Source organism: Rutidosis leptorrhynchoides, chromosome 7, assembly GCF_046630445.1.
Source record: "Rutidosis leptorrhynchoides isolate AG116_Rl617_1_P2 chromosome 7, CSIRO_AGI_Rlap_v1, whole genome shotgun sequence".
NCBI lineage: Eukaryota > Viridiplantae > Streptophyta > Magnoliopsida > Asterales > Asteraceae > Rutidosis > Rutidosis leptorrhynchoides.
In genome coordinates, this window is record NC_092339.1 from 315,806,743 (window position 1) to 315,826,325 (window position 19,583).

Here is a 19,583-nt window from a genome sequence, read left to right on the forward strand (position 1 = left end):
GAGAATGGTGAACCTTTGATCGTCTATGGCGATAAGAGTTGCACCGGACTCAACCTCGTTTCGTGTACTAAAGTTAGAAAACTACTCCGTAAGGGTTGTTTTGCGATCCTTGCTCACGTTAAGAAAGTCGAGTCCGATGAGAAGCACATCGATGATGTGCCAATTGTTAGTGACTATTCCGATGTATTTCCCGACGAATTGACGGGTCTTCCACCTCATCGACCGGTTGAATTCCAAATCGATCTTATTCCGGGAGCCGCACCCGTAGCACGTGCACCATATAGACTCGCTCCATCTGAAATGCAAAAATTGCAAAGTCAAATCCAAGAACTACTTGATCGTGGTTTTATCCAACCTAGCCATTCACCTTGGGGCGCTCCGATTTTGTTTGTTAAAAAGAAAGACGGATCCCTACGAATGTGCATTGATTGCTGTGAACTAAACAAATTGACGGTTAAGAACCGATATCCTCTTCCTCGCATCGATAACCTCTTTGATCAACTACAAGGGTCTTGTGTATATTCAAAAATCGATCTCCGTTCGGGTTATCATCAATTAAGGGTTAAGGGGGAAGATGTCTCCAAAACCGCTTTCCGAACTCGTTATGGTAGTTATGAATTCCTTGTCATGCCATTTGGTCTCACTAACGCACCGGCGGTGTTCATGGATCTTATGAACCGCGTGTGCAAACCGTATCTTGACAAGTTCGTTATCGTGTTCATCGATGATATTTTGGTTTATTCAAAAAGCGAAGAAGAACATGAGGAACACCTTCGACTTGTGCTTGAACTTTTAAGACAAGAATGACTCTATGCCAAATTCTCCAAGTGTGAATTTTGGTTGAAAGAAGTTCAATTTCTTGGTCATGTTGTAAGTGATCAAGGTATTAAAGTCGATCCATCAAAAATCGAAGCCATTAGTAAATGGGAGACTCCTACTACTCCTACTCACATTCGTCAATTCTTGGGTCTCGTCGGATACTATCGTAGATTCATCAAAGATTTCTCTTTGGTCGCTCGTCCTCTAACCGCGTTAACTCAAAAGGGAAGAAAATTCGTTTGGGCAATCGAATAAGAATCCGCATTTCAAATCTTGAAAACAAAGCTAACCACCGCTCCTATCTTGTCACTTCCCGAAGGCAATGACGATTTTGTTGTGTATTGCGACGCCTCGAAACATGGTTTTGGGTGTGTGTTGATGCAACGAACGAAAGTCATTTCTTATGCTTCTCGACAACTCAAAATTCATGAACGAAACTACACGACACATGATCTCGAACTCGAAGTCGTTGTCTTTGCACTTAAAATGTGGAGACACTATCTTTATGGAACCAAGAGTACTATCTGTGACAACCCGGAAATTTCCAACCAAATTTAAACTTTAATCTTTATATGTTTCCGACACGATAAGCAATATTTGTTAAGTTAAATTTCAAGAATTTTAAACTATGTTCATACATTCATTCAACCTCGACCAAGTTCCAACGATTCACGAACCATTAAACGAATATGATTATACATGTATATGTGTATATATATTATAACTTGAAACGTAAACAAAATATTAGATTAAATACTTTATATGATTGTATCTGTTTCAAAATGTTTATCAATGGAATTAGAAGATAAGATCAAATGATTGAATTATCAGATATATTAAATTATGATTACAAGTCTCTGTTGAAAGGCCCACATTGATTTGAGAAATCTTTCCATTTTAACAATATTCGGAAAATGGTAAAGTGATTTATAAATAAGAACAAATTGTCAATCATTGAGAACTAGACAAAGGATAGTGGAAGATTGAATCTCATAAAGACTCGATTGATCTATTTAGTTTCAAACGTACAAAAACGTTTTCAGTTTAAAAAGAACTTTATTATTAAAACGTATATAACTTTTATAAATATCTAGAACCACTTTTGACAACTCATTACTTAACTAGTATGATAAAGATAACGATATTTATATTTTATTTTATTAAATATATATAACGATTTAAATTAATATTATATATATTTATACGTGTATTATACGTACATAGTTTTATACTTTTACTATACTTAAACTTTACCTTTACTTTATTTTTACTTTACTTTAACTTTAATAATTCACTTTAATAATTCATACTTTAATAATTCACTTTAATAATTCATACTTTAATAATTCACTTTAATAATTCATACTTTAATAATTCACTTTAATAATTCAAAAATCTATTATAAATAGAATTCAATAGGTTTCATTATTTCATAGAAACTTGAAAATATTTTTCTCTAAACTCTCTCAATCGATTTACATATATATATTTACTCCGTATTATTTCAAGATATTATTAGTATACATAAAATATTACGACGGAGTGCTGTCCGAGTGGTTTCGAAATTGTTTTTCGAGTAGGATAGGATTAAGGAAATTATGGGTTATAGCTATGGAGGTGATTGAGTATGGTTCATGGGTATGCTCGTGAGGTCAATATAGTGTTTATCATTTCCGTTGCGTCTACGTACGTTTCCTGCAATATTGAATCTCAATATTGATACGTGAGTACTCATAATTTAACTTTTACATATTAATAGTGTATCCCTGACTAGTGCTCGAGTATTTAGGATTATGCATGCTTGTACTTTTGATATTGCCCTTAGACAGGTTAGGTTGAATCTTGAATTAGTTACACTTGCGGTTGAGATAAGGTATAAGATATGCATGACCTTGGAAAGCTAGCGAAAAATTTAGAACTTTTCCTTTAGATATCGAATGGTTTCGATGAATGGATTAGAAGTTATAATCAATTGAATTTTCGATATTTTTATTAAAAATGATTATTATTATCATCGCTTTTATCGTCGTTCTAGTTTTATCTTATTTTTATGATTATTATTATCTTTATCAATAAAAGGGATTTATCATTAAAAATTGTTATTTTTTTTTATTATTACTATCGTTATTATCGTTAAAGTTATAATTAGTATTATCATTATTATCCAATTATTATTATTATCCAATTATTATTATTATTATTATTATTATTATTATTATTATTATTATTATTATTATTATTATTATTATTATTATTATTATTATTATTATTATTATTATTATTATTAGTATTATTATTATCATTATTAATATATATATCATTATTTAAAAATGGTTATTATTATTGTTATTATTATTATTACTATATTATCATTAAGATAATTATTAGTATTATCATTAATAATGTTATAGTACCTATCATTATTAATATTAGTGTAATTAAAACAAATATTGTAACACCTAATTATTTTGATTACTATTATTATCATTATTATGAACACGATATAAAAGACGATTAAAAGCTATTAAATGAAATGATTAGGAAATAATGAGTAAGAGTATCATGATGAAATTAAAATATTATAAGATATTGATTCAGATAAAATTATCGTTCTTATTATTTTTATCATTACTATTATTATTAAAAGTATCGTTAGTATTAAAACTATCATTTTAACAAAAATTATCATTTTAATAGAAATGTCATTGTTACTATAAAATATCATTATTATTATTATTTTAAATAGAATTATTATTTTAAAGATAATATTAAAAATTATCGTAAATATTAAAGTTATCATAATTAGAATTATCGTTTTATCATAATGTCATCTTAGTAATTATAAATATTGATATTTTTATAATAATTATTATTATTACAAAATAATACAACTTTTACTTACTATCATTATAAATATTATTTTATCAAATAAATATGTGATACAAACATATTTTACTACGTGTAATAACTTACTTTAATAATACCTATCATATTATCTTTATGATATTAAATGAACCCTATAAATTTTATTACTTAATATATATAAAAGTATATTTTGTTATATAAATTTAATATAAAATTTTATTTATTAATAAATAAATTATATTATTTACTCTAATAAATCTTTTAAAAATATTTAAAAATATAAAACGACGATATTTAAACTATATATTAATCATGTATAGATTTTTGGAAATTATTTTGAGTCAAATTTACTTTTGTTGACTTTTGCATATTAGTCTCGAGCATTAGGACTGTGGTACACTATGACTTAACCTAATTTGTTAGACAAATATTGACCAACACATAAATATATATAATTAATTTAGGTTCGTGAATCTGAGGCCAACCTTGCACTTGTTCAATGACGTTATATGTATTTTTACTACGAAATACAGTATGGTGAGTTTCATTTGCCTTTTTACCCTTTATATTTTTGGGACTGAGAATACATGCGCTTTTATAAATGTTTGATGAAATAGACACAAGTAATTGAAACTACATTCTATGGTTGAATTATCGAAATCGAATATGCCCCTTTTTATTAAAGTCTGGTAATCTAAGAATTAGGGAACAGACACCCTAATTGACGCGAATCCTAAAGATAGATCTATTGGGCCTAACAAACCCCATCCAAAGTACCGGATGCTTTAGTACTTCGAAATTTATATCATGTCCGAAGGAGGATCCCGGAATGATAGGGGATATTCTTATATGTATCTAGTTAATGTCGGTTACCAGGTGTTCACCATATGAATGATTATTTTTGTCTCTATGCATGGGACATATATTTATGAGAACTGGAAATGAAATTCTTGTGGTCTATTAAAATGATGGAAATAAATGATTATGATAAACTAATGAACTCACCAACCTTTTGGTTGACACTTTAAAGCATGTTTATTCTCAGGTGTTAAAGAAATCTTCCGCTGTGCATTTGCTCATTTTAAAGATATTACTTGGAGTCTTTCATAGCATATTTCGAAGAACGTTGCATTCGAGTCATTGAGTTCATCAAAGATTATTATTAAATCAATTTATAGTTGGATAGTGGATATTATGAAATGGTATGCATGCCTGTCAATTTTTGATGTAAAGAAAGTTTGTCTTTTAAAAACGAATGCAATGTTTGTAAAATGTATCATATAGAGGTCAAATACCTCGCAATGTAATCAACTATTGTGAATCGTTTATAATGTATATGAACGGGTCCTTTCAGTTGGTATCAGAGCGGTGGTCTTAGCGAACCAGGTCTGCATTAGTGTGTCTAACTGATTAGTCAATAGGATGCATTAGTGAGTCTGGACTTCGACCGTGTCTGCATGTCAAAAGTTTTGCTTATCTTTTTGTGTCAAAAATTAACTACTTATCATCCTCAGGAAATTACCTGCTTATCATTTTTAGTCTAAGACACGTTTTGCTGCATTGATTGCATGAATAGTGTATAGACAAAAATTCATATCTTAACATATCTGCTAAATCATATCTTATCGTATCTGTTACTTTAAACTTTGCCTGACATATCCCGCAAAGTCCTCCGTAATCTACGAAATCTTTTGATATATATATATATATATATATATATATATATATATATTCTATGTAATTAGAATACCATCCGTTAGCCAAAATCATTTCATATCGAAAAAAAAAATCCTTTATCCAATCGTACGAAATGGAATTCGTCATCAGTTCAAGTCACTCAGATTCCGAAATGGAATCCCATTCAAGCTCCGAAAGCAGTGTGACCGAAATAGATCAACCAATCAGTCATCACCTATTCTGGATGAAATGGGGATGGGTTCGTAGCCTCCTCAATCATTGGAGACAAGAAGAAGGTGATCCCTTCCATCCACCACATTGTCCCCTTGACGAAGAACCTGAAGCACTTACCGACGAACCTGTCCGAAACACCATTTTCTCGCTCATTTTCAGAGTATCTCGTCACGATTATATATTACATCAAATTTTAGATTTTATTTATCCGCTCGTTCGAACCGACAATCACCCCGGTGTAATAGAAGAAGTCAATGAGCTTCGCGCTCGACTAGTGGCTTTGGAGAATATGGTGCATAGATTACAAACACCAGCAGCAGCATCAGCAGCATAACCAGTACCACCATCATCAACGCCAACAGTACCATTACCACCTCCAACCACAACCGCGTCGTAAACCTAAACTTCACAATCTGTCCCACGAGCATCAACGTCATACGCACCATAGATACCAAGGAGTACCAACAACAATAACTGACGAAGTGTTAATTCATAACTTCATTGGAGAAACATTCTGCGGCGATTATGTAATCTCTAAAGTCTTAGACATTATCTAATCTAGCCCTAACCATAAATCAGTTAAGCGAACCAAAATGATAGAAGGAAGAGTAGAAACCCTGACAAAAATGGTGTGTGATTAACAAGATAAACTTGCTTTACCAACAGCATCAACAGTACCGTCAGCGTTACCAGCATCGTCAGTACAGTCAACATCCGAATCAACAACACAGATAACATCACAAACTCCGTCAGTTCAAGAATCACTGTGGACATCATTACGAATCAATAAACGTGTATATTGTATCAACGAGTTATGAAGAATTAACTCATTCCCTCTAAAGAAATTATATGTATATTATATATATATATATTGAAATAAATCTTTCCGTACTAAACTATTGTGTGTGAATCTTAACTACTCGGTTAATTCTTATTACAAATATGCAATAATGTACGTCCTTCGGCCGCAACTTAACCAGCGTTAACTACAATCTCTGTAGCAATTCAACAAATTCCAATTCATAATAAATCAAGTATATATTTAATTTTACACTTTCATCATCGATGTACCCGAAATTTTTCAGATAACATCATTCGTACTTTGCGAAATTCACAAGAATTCCACGAACCGAACATCATACATCAACAAATAACGAAGTATTGATTCATAATTTCAATGTCATTAAAGAAATACTGCGTAAAAGTTATGTACTTTTTAAAGCCTTTAGGGATTATTCAATTCTAGTTTCGACCGTAAATCAAATGACTTTAATTTAACATTAACTCATTAAATCTATGTTACATCTGAAGAAAATATACATATATATATTTTCATAAAGACTGTAATAAAATTCTTTTGTACAAAATATTAATTGTGAAATTTTTTTTAACGGGTAGGTAATACCCGAGAGATATATAAATTCACAATTAATATGTTACATTCTTCGAATCTGATTCAGCAAATCATCCATTATACTCCCTACTTTCACAACAATATACATTCTTTTATAGAAATCAAAACAACCATACTCATTCAAAATTTAATTACATATTCTGATTTTGAAATCTCAAAATTCAACTTGAGATATGACCAAAATCATCACTCTTAGATCCTTACATCTTTCACAAGCTATATTTTGACTTCAAAATTGTGCTAGAACATCAAATGTATGTTAACGATTACAATCTGTGTTCATACCCTTCGAAAATTTCTGAAGACACTTCGAACGATGAGCAATCGAGATGATGATCCAACCACATGACCCACAGTTATGTACCCGAAAAACTCTTGAAACCAAAGTAAAAGTTTAAACAACGTATCCGCGTCAGATTCTTTGGCATTTATTAGCAAAAATAACTTTACGACTCCTATTCAAAGTAGCCAGTTTTGTCACAGCTCCAGCAAGTCAACTTCGAATTTTCAGTCAGACTAACCTTATTATAACCTTGAGATATACACCATCGTTACCAGGGAACCTTTTACATTCTACCACATTATTAGCAGATGTACCAACAACTTTATTACCCTTTGACTTTAACCTCTCCAAAAAGTCATTATAATTATTCATTGAAACCCCATCATTTACTCATTCGCATCTTGTAATGAGAATTGCCATACGAATCATTGGGAATTAGCAATCAGTATTTTGAAATCTCGCAACATTTCTACGCCAACAGTTATATGTGTATATATAACGTCTATCTTCTGGACTTAATTTGAATGTGAAGTTTATGAAAAACACTCCGAACTACGAATTGGTTCTCCGAAAAAAAAATGTTGATGAAGCAGCAAAAACTATAAACGAATTTAAACGGTAAAAGCTGGATGATAATGATGAAGTGTGCTGGCAAAGCGCAGAAAAAGAGAAGTTTTGGAACTGGAAAACGGATTGAGCAAAGTAGGAAGGAGGCTGTGGATAAATTACAAAGACTGAACCTGACTTCAAAGGATCCAAATGATTCACTACCTGCTGAAGTCATTAACGAATACCTTGTTCCTGACTCTAAACCCCTGCGGACAATATTCTTCATCATCCTCTGATATTAGAAATTCTAAAATATCATCATATCTTTCATTATAAATATCCTCCATATTTCTGAAGATATTTTCTTAATTTTTCTTATTTGAAATCATTTACCTCTTCGCGCTATCTGTATTACATCATAAAAGAAACTATTTTAGTTTCTAAATTCTGAAACATTCAAGTTTAAAATAGGAATATTTTGAAGTAGTGTTGGGAACTGAAGCATGAATTAGTATAATATAATGACACTTGATCAATGTGATTATATTACAGTAAGTCATGCTGAGTCTCTAAATAAAACGTGATGATTCACATATCATAACATCATCATGTGCCATGTTATACGACTCTTGTATTCTATTTAACCTCTAAAATATCAAGAAAATATTTCTTGATGATTCGGCCTTTTCCAAGGTATTCTAGTAATTTGACAAGTCAAGATCGTGCCATCACAATTTCCTTCCTAGAACATTAACAATGTTCATTCCGAAATTCATATCTGTGAATTCTGGACCATTACAAGCGGTGCTTAATCGCAAGAAGAAGAAACAAAAGGACAAAACTCCGAAATAGAAATTGGGGTATAAATTGCAGTAAATAAAATAGAGCATTAACTGTGAATGATAATGATTATAGAAGACAGAAGCAGAGACTTTGAAATATAAGGGAACATATAAAGCCCAACGACAAACCAGAAATTATAAACCAAATATATCGATGCATATAGCAATATAAAGACACGGGAGAACTAGAAACACTATAAACCCAAGAGTATAGTAGAAGTAAATAGATTCTTCCGGCGGTAGATGAAAAAGAAGAATGATCGATATGAAAGTTAGAAGTATATCGAGAATCAGAACTGGATGGAGCATATTGATGAATACTTTAAAATATGAGTTGAGGGGGAAAGAATAGAAGGTGATGAAACATGACTAGGAACTTAGAAATCAACAGATTTAACTCACACAATGGCGGAATAAGTGAATCAAACCCTCTAGTGAATAGGTTAAGTTTTCTTTTTTTTTTGATTAATTTAGTCAAACCACAACTAAATCAAGTGTGATTAGATCAACACCTAGAGCTATTATTCACCACCTGGGTGATTTGGACTGAGAGAGAATCGGAGGAGCTCACTAGATCTGAGTGTGTGTAACAAATGAGAGGCTTAACCTAAAATGAAGAACATAAGACTTTATATACCCCTGCTGTTGACTCACCTATACGATTCATTCATCACACGTACGAGTTGGCTTCATCAGCCGTTCGGGTGATCACTCACTCGTGTCTTCTCATTTAGGTTGTAATTGTGACTTAGCTCAGCATCAACCGTGCGTATGAGCCTGTCAGCCGTACTAGTGAGGCTTCACTCGTACGTCTGACTAAGTCTAACATAGTCAAACATCTAAATCTCATTCCTGCAGTTCCTGTAACCACATACCAACACGGATAGGATAATAACGAGCAATCATGGTGGCCTGTAAATTGTTGTACCTGCAATGGACGTGGGTAGATGTCTATGGACTTGCATAAAATGCATCAACAGAAGGTGTGAGTTGTAAGGAAATGAAGGAGGTGAATTTATAAGAAAATCTTCGACAGAACAATTAAAATGGACGATCGCATTTAAAGCGGATCCTAATTCCCTTGATTACCGGAGAGCCAAATCTTATTAAGAAGATTTTCTTCAGATCCCTTGAAATCTGGGAATCAATCATATCTACGTCAAATGATAAGATGAATCTGCACTTACTCATTTCACTCTTCTATGTTAGCTTCATTCGTACTCTTCATATAAATGGATTGTTTATCCAAATTATTCGCTGATGATAAAACTCTAATTTTCAGCCCGCATCCATCATGAAAACATACTTATTATCATTCACGACCTTTCCACTCAAATTTCGGGACGAAATTTCTTTAACGGGTAGGTACTGTGACAACCCGGAAATTTCCAACCAAATTTAAACTTTAATCTTTATATGTTTCCGACACGATAAGTAATATTTGTTAAGTTAAATTTCAAGAATTTTAAACTATGTTCATACATTCATTCAACCTCGACCAAGTTCCAACGATTCACGAACCATTAAACGAATATGATTATACATGTATATGTGTATATATATTATAACTTGAAACGTAAACAAAATATTAGATTAAATACTTTATATGATTGTATCTGTTTCAAAATGTTTATCAATGGAATTAGAAGATAAGATCAAATGATTGAATTATCAGATATATTAAATTATGATTACAAGTCTCTGTTGAAAGGCCCATGTTGATTTGAGAAATCTTTCCATTTTAACAATATTCGGAAAATGGTAAAGTGATTTATAAATAAGAACAAATTGTCAATCATTGAGAACTAGACAAAGGATAGTGGAAGATTGAATCTCATAAAGACTCGATTGATCTATTTAGTTTCAAACGTACAAAAACGTTTTCAGTTTAAAAAGAACTTTATTATTAAAATGTATATAACTTTTATAAATATCTAGAACCACTTTTGACAACTCATTACTTAACTAGTATGATAAAGATAACGATATTTATATTTTATTTTATTAAATATATATAACGATTTAAATTAATATTATATATATTTATACGTGTATTATACGTACATAGTTTTATACTTTTACTATACTTAAACTTTACCTTTACTTTATTTTTACTTTACTTTAACTTTAATAATTCACTTTAATAATTCATACTTTAATAATTTACTTTAATAATTCATACTTTAATAATTCACTTTAATAATTCATACTTTAATAATTCACTTTAATAATTCAAAAATCTATTATAAATATAATTCAATAGGTTTCATTATTTCATAGAAACTTGAAAATATTTTTCTCTAAACTCTCTCAATCTATTTACATATATATATATATTTACTCCGTATTATTTCAAGATATTATTAGTATACATAAAATATTACGACGGAGTGCTGTCCGAGTGGTTTCGAAATTGTTTTTCGAGTAGGACAGGATTAAGGAAATTATGGGTTATAGCTATGGAGGTGATTGAGTATGGTTCATGGGTATGCTCGTGAGGTCAATATAGTGTTTATCATTTCCGTTGCGTCTACGTACCTTTCCTGCAATATTGAATCTCAATATTGATACGTGAGTACTCATAATTTAACTTTTACAAATTAATAGTGTATCCCTGACTAGTGCTCGAGTATTTAGGATTATGCATGCTTGTACTTTTGATATTGCCCTTAGACAGGTTAGGTTGAATCTTGAATTAGTTACACTTGCGGTTGAGATAAGGTATAAGTTATGCATGACCTTGGAAAGCTAGCGAAAAATTTAGAACTTTTCCTTTAGATATCGAATGGTTTCGATGAATGGATTAGAAGTTATAATCAATTGAATTTTCGATATTTTTATTAAAAATGATTATTATTATCGTCGTTTTTATCGTCGTTCTAGTTTTATCTTATTTTTATGATTATTATTATCTTTATCAATAAAAGGGATTTATCATTAAAAATTGTTATTTTTTTTATTATTACTATCGTTATTATCTTTAAAGTTATAATTAGTATTATTATTATTATTATTATCCAATTATTATTATTATCCAATTATTATTATTATTATTATTATTATTATTATTATTATTATTAGTATTATTATTATTATTATCATTATTAATATATATATCATTATTTAAAAATGGTTATTGTTATTGTTATTATTATTATTACTATATTATCATTAAGATAATTATTAGTATTATCATTAATAATGTTATAGTACCTATCATTATTAATATTAGTGTAATTAAAACAAATATTGTAACACCTAATTATTTTGATTACTATTATTATCATTATTATGAACACGATATAAAAGACGACTAAAAGCTATTAAACGAAACGATTAGGAAATAATGAGTAAGAGTATCATGATGAAATTAAAATATTATAAGATATTGATTCAGATAAAATTATCGTTCTTATTATTTTTATCATTACTATTATTATTAAAAGTATCGTTAGTATTAAAACTATCATTTTAACAAAAATTATCATTTTAATAGAAATGTCATTGTTACTATAAAATATCATTATTATTATTATTTTAAATAGAATTATTATTTTAAAGATAATATTAAAAATTATCGTAAATATTAAAGTTATCATAATTAGAATTATCGTTTTATCATAATGTCATCTTAGTAATTATAAATATTGATATTTTTATAATAATAATTATTATTACAAAATAATACAACTTTTACTTACTATCATTATAGATATTATTTTATCAACTAAATATGTGATACAAACATATTTTACTACGTGTAATAACTTACTTTAATAATACCTATCATATTATCTTTATGATATTAAATGAACCCTATAAATTTTATTACTTAATATATATAAAAGTATATTTTATTATATAAATTTAATATAAAATTTTATTTATTAATAAATAAATTATATTATTTACTCTAATAAATCTTTTAAAAATATTTAAAAATATAAAACGACGATATTTAAACTATATATTAATCATGTATAGATTTTTGGAAATTATTTTGAGTCAAATTTACTTTTGTTGACTTTTGCATATTAGTCTCGAGCATTAGGACTGTGGTACACTATGACTTGACCTAATTTGTTAGACAAATATTGACAACACATAAATATATATAATTAATTTAGGTTCGTGAATCCGAGGCCAACCTTGCACTTGTTCAATGACGTTATATGTATTTTTACTACGAAATACAGTATGGTGAGTTTCATTTGCCTTTTTACCCTTTATATTTTTGGGACTGAGAATACATGTGCTTTTATAAATGTTTGACGAAATAGACACAAGTAATTGAAACTACATTCTATGGTTGAATTATCGAAATCGAATATGCCCCTTTTTATTAAAGTCTGGTAATCTAAGAATTAGGGAACAGACACCCTAATTGACGCGAATCCTAAAGATAGATCTATTGGGCCTAACAAACCCCATCCAAAGTACCGGATGCTTTAGTACTTTGAAATTTATATCATGTCCGAAGGAGGATCCCGGAATGATAGGGGATATTCTTATATGTATCTAGTTAATGTCGGTTACCAGGTGTTCACCATATGAATGATTATTTTTGTCTCTATGCATGGGACGTATATTTATGAGAACTGGAAATGAAATTCTTGTGGTCTATTAAAATGATGGAAATAAATGATTATGATAAACTAATGAACTCACCAACCTTTTGGTTGACACTTTAAAGCATGTTTATTCTCAGGTGTTAAAGAAATCTTCCGCTGTGCATTTGTTCATTTTAAAGATATGACTTGGAGTCTTTCATAGCATATTTCGAAGAACGTTTCATTCGAGTCATTGAGTTCATCAAAGATTATTATTAAATCAATTTATAGTTGGATAGTGGATATTATGAAATGGTATGCATGCCTGTCAATTTTTGATGTAAAGAAAGTTTGTCTTTTAAAAACGAATGCAATGTTTGTAAAATGTATCATATAGAGGTCAAATACCTCGCAATGTAATCAACTATTGTGAATCGTTTATAATGTATATGAACGGGTCCTTTCACTATCTTTACCGATCACAAAAGTCTCCAACACATCTTAGACCAAAAGCAACTGAACATGAGACAACGAAGGTGGATTGAAACCTTAAACGATTATGATTGAGAGCTTCGTTACCATCCCGGGAAGCCAAATGTAGTAGTCGATGCCTTAAGTCGAAAAGAAAGGGCGGTGCCTCTTCGTGTCCGAGCCTTAAACATCACCATCCACGCCAACCTTAATAGCCAAATTCGGGTAGCCCAAGATGAGGCTCTCAAGGATGAAAACATTACACACGAGCTCTTGAATATTCTCGTCTCTCGATTCGAAATCAAGGAAACCGGACTTCGATATTTCGCCGGAAGGATTTGGGTGCCTAGTTATGGGGACCTACGAAGCCTTATTTTAGATGAAGCCCATAAGTCACGATACTCGATTCACCCCGGTGCCAATAAGATGTACCACGACCTTAAACAACTATATTGGTGGCCGAACATCAAAAGGGACGTAGCTACTTATGTTTCCAAGTGTTTGACATGTTCCAAAGTCAAAGCCGAACACCAGAGACCGTCCGGACTACTTCAACAACCCGAAATTCCGCAATGGAAGTGGGAAAGAATAACAATGGATTTTATCACCAAACTACCAAAAACGACGGGCGGTTATGATACCATTTGGGTTATTGTTGACCGTCTCACCAAATCCGCACACTTTCTCGCTATGAAAGAAACCGACAAAATGGAGAAACTTGCACAACTTTACATAAAGGAGATCGTAGCTCGACACGGTATACCTTTATCGATTATCTCCGACCGAGATGGCCATTTTGTTTCTAGATTTTGGCGTACCTTGCAAGAAGCGTTGGGAACGCGTTTAGACATGAGCACCGCAAATCATCCCCAAACCGATGGACAAAGCGAACGCACAATTCAAACCTTAGAGGACATGTTACGAGCTTGCGTGGTGGATTTTGGAAAAGCTTGGGACAAGCACTTACCTCTCGCCGAGTTCTCTTACAACAATAGTTATCACGCGAGTATTAAAGCCGCCCCATTCGAAGTGTTATATGGCCGAAAATGCCGTTCTCCTCTTTGTTGGGCCGAAGTAGGCGACGTACAAATCACCGGACCCGAATTCATTCACGAAACCACCGAGAAGATCGTTCAAATCCGAGATAGGCTTCGGACGGCCCGGAGTCGTCAAAAGTGTTATACCGATAAAAGACGCAACGACCTTGAATTTCAAGTCGGTGACCGCGTAATGTTAAAAGTCGCACCTTGGAAAGGTGTAATCCGTTTTGGGAAACGCGGGAAGCTAAATCCGCGGTATATTGGTCCTTTTGAAATTTTGGAGCGTATTGGAACCGTTGCTTATCGTTTAGATCTTCCGCCTCAATTGAACTCCGTCCATCCTACCTTCCATGTATCTAACTTGAAAAAATGTCTTGCCGAACCCGATATCGTCATCCCTCTCGAGGAACTTACTATTGATGACAAACTTCATTTTGTGGAGGAACCGGTTGAAATTGTGGACACCTCCGTCAAGACATTGAAACAAAGCCGAATTCCGATTGTTAAAGTCCGTTGGAACACCAAAAGGGGACCCGAGTTTACTTGGGAAAGGCAAGATCAAATGCAAAAGAAATACCCTCATTTATTCCCGATTCCGGAAACGCGAAATTCCGAGGAAGAAACAACGACTACTACGCCTACTTAAATTTCGGGACGAAATTTCTTTTAAGGAGTAGGTAATGTAACATCCCGCCTTTTTTCATTTACTTTTTCGTTTAACTATTTAAATCCCGTTATATGTTTATAACATCTCCCGTTAATACGTGTTTTAAAAATATCTCGTTTAGGTAATTCACGCACCCGCAACCGAACTTGAGGGACTAGTTTCGCCAAAGTGCCAAAGAGGTGACTAGCATTTGACTAGTCAACCCCTTCCTCCCACCTTTTTCATTTCATTTCTCTTTTTCTTTACTACTTTCCAATTTTCTCTCAAACTCCATATCAAAGAATCATCATCTAAATCCAAGCTAGCGGGTGTCTTGCAAAACAAATTACATATTTGAAATCCTTGCAACTTCCTCTTCGATTCCATACCGACTTCATCAAGTTTGGGTAACTTTCTAAAATCACTAGATTTTGTGTTCTTGGTATTTTTGAACTTATAAAGTTGTTAATTAGTGTCTATGGCTCAAGTCTAACATGAATATATGAATTATATGCTCGATTTCGTTATTTGAAGTAACTAGCTTGAGTATGAACTTTGGTGTGTTTGATTTGGTGATTTGGTTGCTTGAATGTTGTTAAATGTTAAAAATGCATGTATTAAATGTGTTCCTAGTATCACTAGCTTCAATTTGATGTGTAGGTTGCTTGAGAAAACTCCATAAACTTGATTATTGGTTTTGGTGGATTTGGGTTAGGGTTTGATGAACTTGAAATAGACTTTTGATGCCTTGAATGACATGAAATGTTATTTGTAAGTGTTAGGTTTTATTGTATGCTTGATCACCTTCGAAACGGCATATCATTCATGTAAATTGGTTGCCGAATCATCGAATTTCATTTATGAACTTGAATGCATTTAATGAGGAGCTTTGAATGTGATTTTGGTTGTTGTAAAAGTAAATGTGATTGATGAAATGTGTTTAGTTGTTTTCCTTGTCAAAATACCTTTCCGATGATATAAGATACATGTTTTGGTTGTTTGCGGGTCATAAAATTGTTTGAAGTTAGGTTCGTGCATAAAACTTAAAAACTGCCAGATTTCTCTGCACAGGTAATGGCGCGGCGCGCCATATACCCGCGCGGCGCGCCAAAGTGGTCTGTCCAACTTTGTCGATTTTTGAATAATGTTTGCTATGCTACGCACCTCCAATTCACATGTAACTTGTTCTAACATGCTCATATATGATTAAAAACCTCAGAAAAATAGTTCGGGACTCGACCCGAATGCGTTGACTTTTTCGTTGACTTTGACCGACCAAAGTTTGACTTTTTGTCAAACTTAACCAAATGATTATGCAACCTTCCTAACTTGTTTCTATACTTGTATCTTGCATGAAACTTGATAATTTGATTCACATGCTACATAATCGAGTCATAACGAGCCATAGGACTAATTAAACATCTTTGACATATAGTGTTTACCGTTATTGATACGACCTATTTGTTTAGGTCAAGACTAGCACTATCCTTCGCACACGTTACCTTGTGAAGTATTTTTCATACGTGCACTCAAGGTGAGATCATAGTCCCATCTTTCAAACAACTTTTATGCTTTAAACTATGGGATGAGAAACATATACGTATCATACTTTTATACATTGAACACAAGTACGAAAATGAATATTCCATGTACGGGTTTGAACGAAAATCCTCAATTTAATTATCATTAGTTACACTTGCAGGGTGTAAACGTGAACTTATATTATGTGATCACATAGGCTTGACGAGCCTCATTCAGACGGTTCGCTACCGTTAGCGGATGAAATATATTTTCGGGTCTAGTGTATGTTCTAACACTACGCAAAGGGTGCAAAATAGTTAAGTTTGATAATTGGGTGCCCGCGAAACAAATAACAACTTTGGAATGCAAATGATTTTGATAATCATATTTTATTAAATCTTGTGGTTCAAATGCAACGTTTACTAAAACACCTATGATTTCATCAACGTTTTCGTTGACAGTTTCTATATGTTTTCTCAGGTCCTTGAAAGCTACTTGATACATGCTTCCGCACTCTTTTTGATACTTGCTTGGATATCGAGTATACATGCATAGTTGGAGCGTCTTTTGACTACTTTAAATTGTGTCGCATAGGTTTCATTCGTACGTTAAACTTTGTAATGTAACTAGTCTTTTGAACTACATTTGTAAACTTGAAACATCCTTTTACTTATGAAATGAATGCGACATGTTTTAGTCAAACGTCATGTTAAGACTTATGACCGTGTAACGGGACCTAAGTAGTCGGCGCCGTCAAACATGATTTGGTCGGGTCGCTACAGGTATCCTGCATGAGTCATCATGCATTGATACACCAGCCCAAAATGGGGTGCGGAACGAAAAAATAGACACCTTCTTGAGGTAGCCCGAGCACTATTATTTCAAATGAATGTTCCAAAACCTTTTTGGGCTGATGTTGTATCAACTGCGTGCTTTCTTATAAATCGCATGCCGTCTGTAGTTCTTAATGGTGATATTCCATATAGTATCTTATTTCCTACAAAATCCTTGTTTTCAATCGAGCCAAAGATATTTGGTAGCACTTGTTTTGTTCGAGACACCCAACCTCACCTATCCAAATTAGATCCTAAATCTATTAAGTGTGTCTTTCTAGGATACTCTCATCTTCAGAAAGGGTATAGATGCTTTTCACCAACCCTCCAACGCTATGTTTTTTCCAGAGACGTCACATTTCTAGAAGAATTACCGTTCTTTCCCACAACCATTTCTCGCAATCATGAGGAGAGTGATGACTTATTGAGATATAGCATGAAAGTACCCACACCAGATCCAACACCAGATCCCACACCAGATCTCACACCAGATCCCACACCAAAGCCCACACCAGAGCAAACTAGCCATTTTCAATATATATACAGTCGACGTCTCCGTCCTACATCAGTGCCTGCTCCTGAGCCACAGTCATCGTCGGTAGATCCTCCCGGTGAGTCATCGAGTAATGTTTCTAGTGACATTCATGATACTCAATCTTCTGACTCTGATCCTGATATACCGATTGCTCTTCGAAAAGGTAAACGTAAGTGTACTTATCCTATTACTTCCTTTGTCTCTTATGATAAATTGTCCGTCTCTTCTCGTGCTTTCGTTGCCACCTTAGACTCTGTCTCCATTCCGAAAACTGTTGGTGAAGCTTTGGCTCATTCTGGATGGTGTGCTGCTATGATTGAGGAAATGAAAGCACTCGATCATAATGGCACTTGGGCATTAGTTAACTTACCTGTTTCTAAAAAGGCAATTGGTTGTAAGTGGGTCTTCACGGTAAAGGTTAATCCTGATGGTTCTTTGGCACGGTTGAAAGCTCGTTTAGTTGCTAAGGGATATGCTCAAACATATGGAGTGAATTATTCTGAGACCTTTTCTCCTGTTGCTAAACTCACATCTATCAGATTATTCATTTCTTTAGCTGCTACATATCAATGGACTCTTCACCAACTTGATGTGAAGAATACATTTTTACATGGAGATTTGCAAGAAGAAGTCTATATGGAGCAACCACCCGGGTTTGTTGCTCAGGGGAAGTCTGGTAAAGTATGCAAATTACGAAAAGCAATTTACGGTTTGAAGTAACCTCCTCGTGCCTGGTTCGAAAAATTCAATGCGGTAGTTAGAAACTTTGGCCTAAGAAGAAGTGCATATGATCACTCCGTATTCTTCGCTTCATCAAACTCTGGGTGCATCTTGCTTGTTGTTTATGTGGATGACATTGTAATTACTGGGAGTGATAAAGAAGGAATTCACAGGTTAAAAACATTCTTAAGTACTCAATTTCAAACGAAGGACCTTGGTCCTTTGAAATATTTTCTAGGTATTGAAGTATCTCGAAATAAAAGAGGTATTTTCTTATCTCAGAGAAAGTATTGTCTTGATGTGCTCAGTGATTCTGGGATGATTAACGCAAAAACTTTGAAACACCAATGATACCTAGTATAAAGTTAAAAACTGACGAAGGAGAACTTCTTATAAACCCAGAAAAATATAGAAGGATTGTCGGCAAGCTAAATTATCTTACACTCACCCGTCCTGATATTGCTTTCCCGGTGAGTGTTGTGAGTCAGTTCTTGTCATATCCGAGAACCTCACATTGGGATGCTGTCACTCATATCTTAAAGTACTTAAAAGGTACACCTGGTCGTGGTCTTTTATACCAGAAT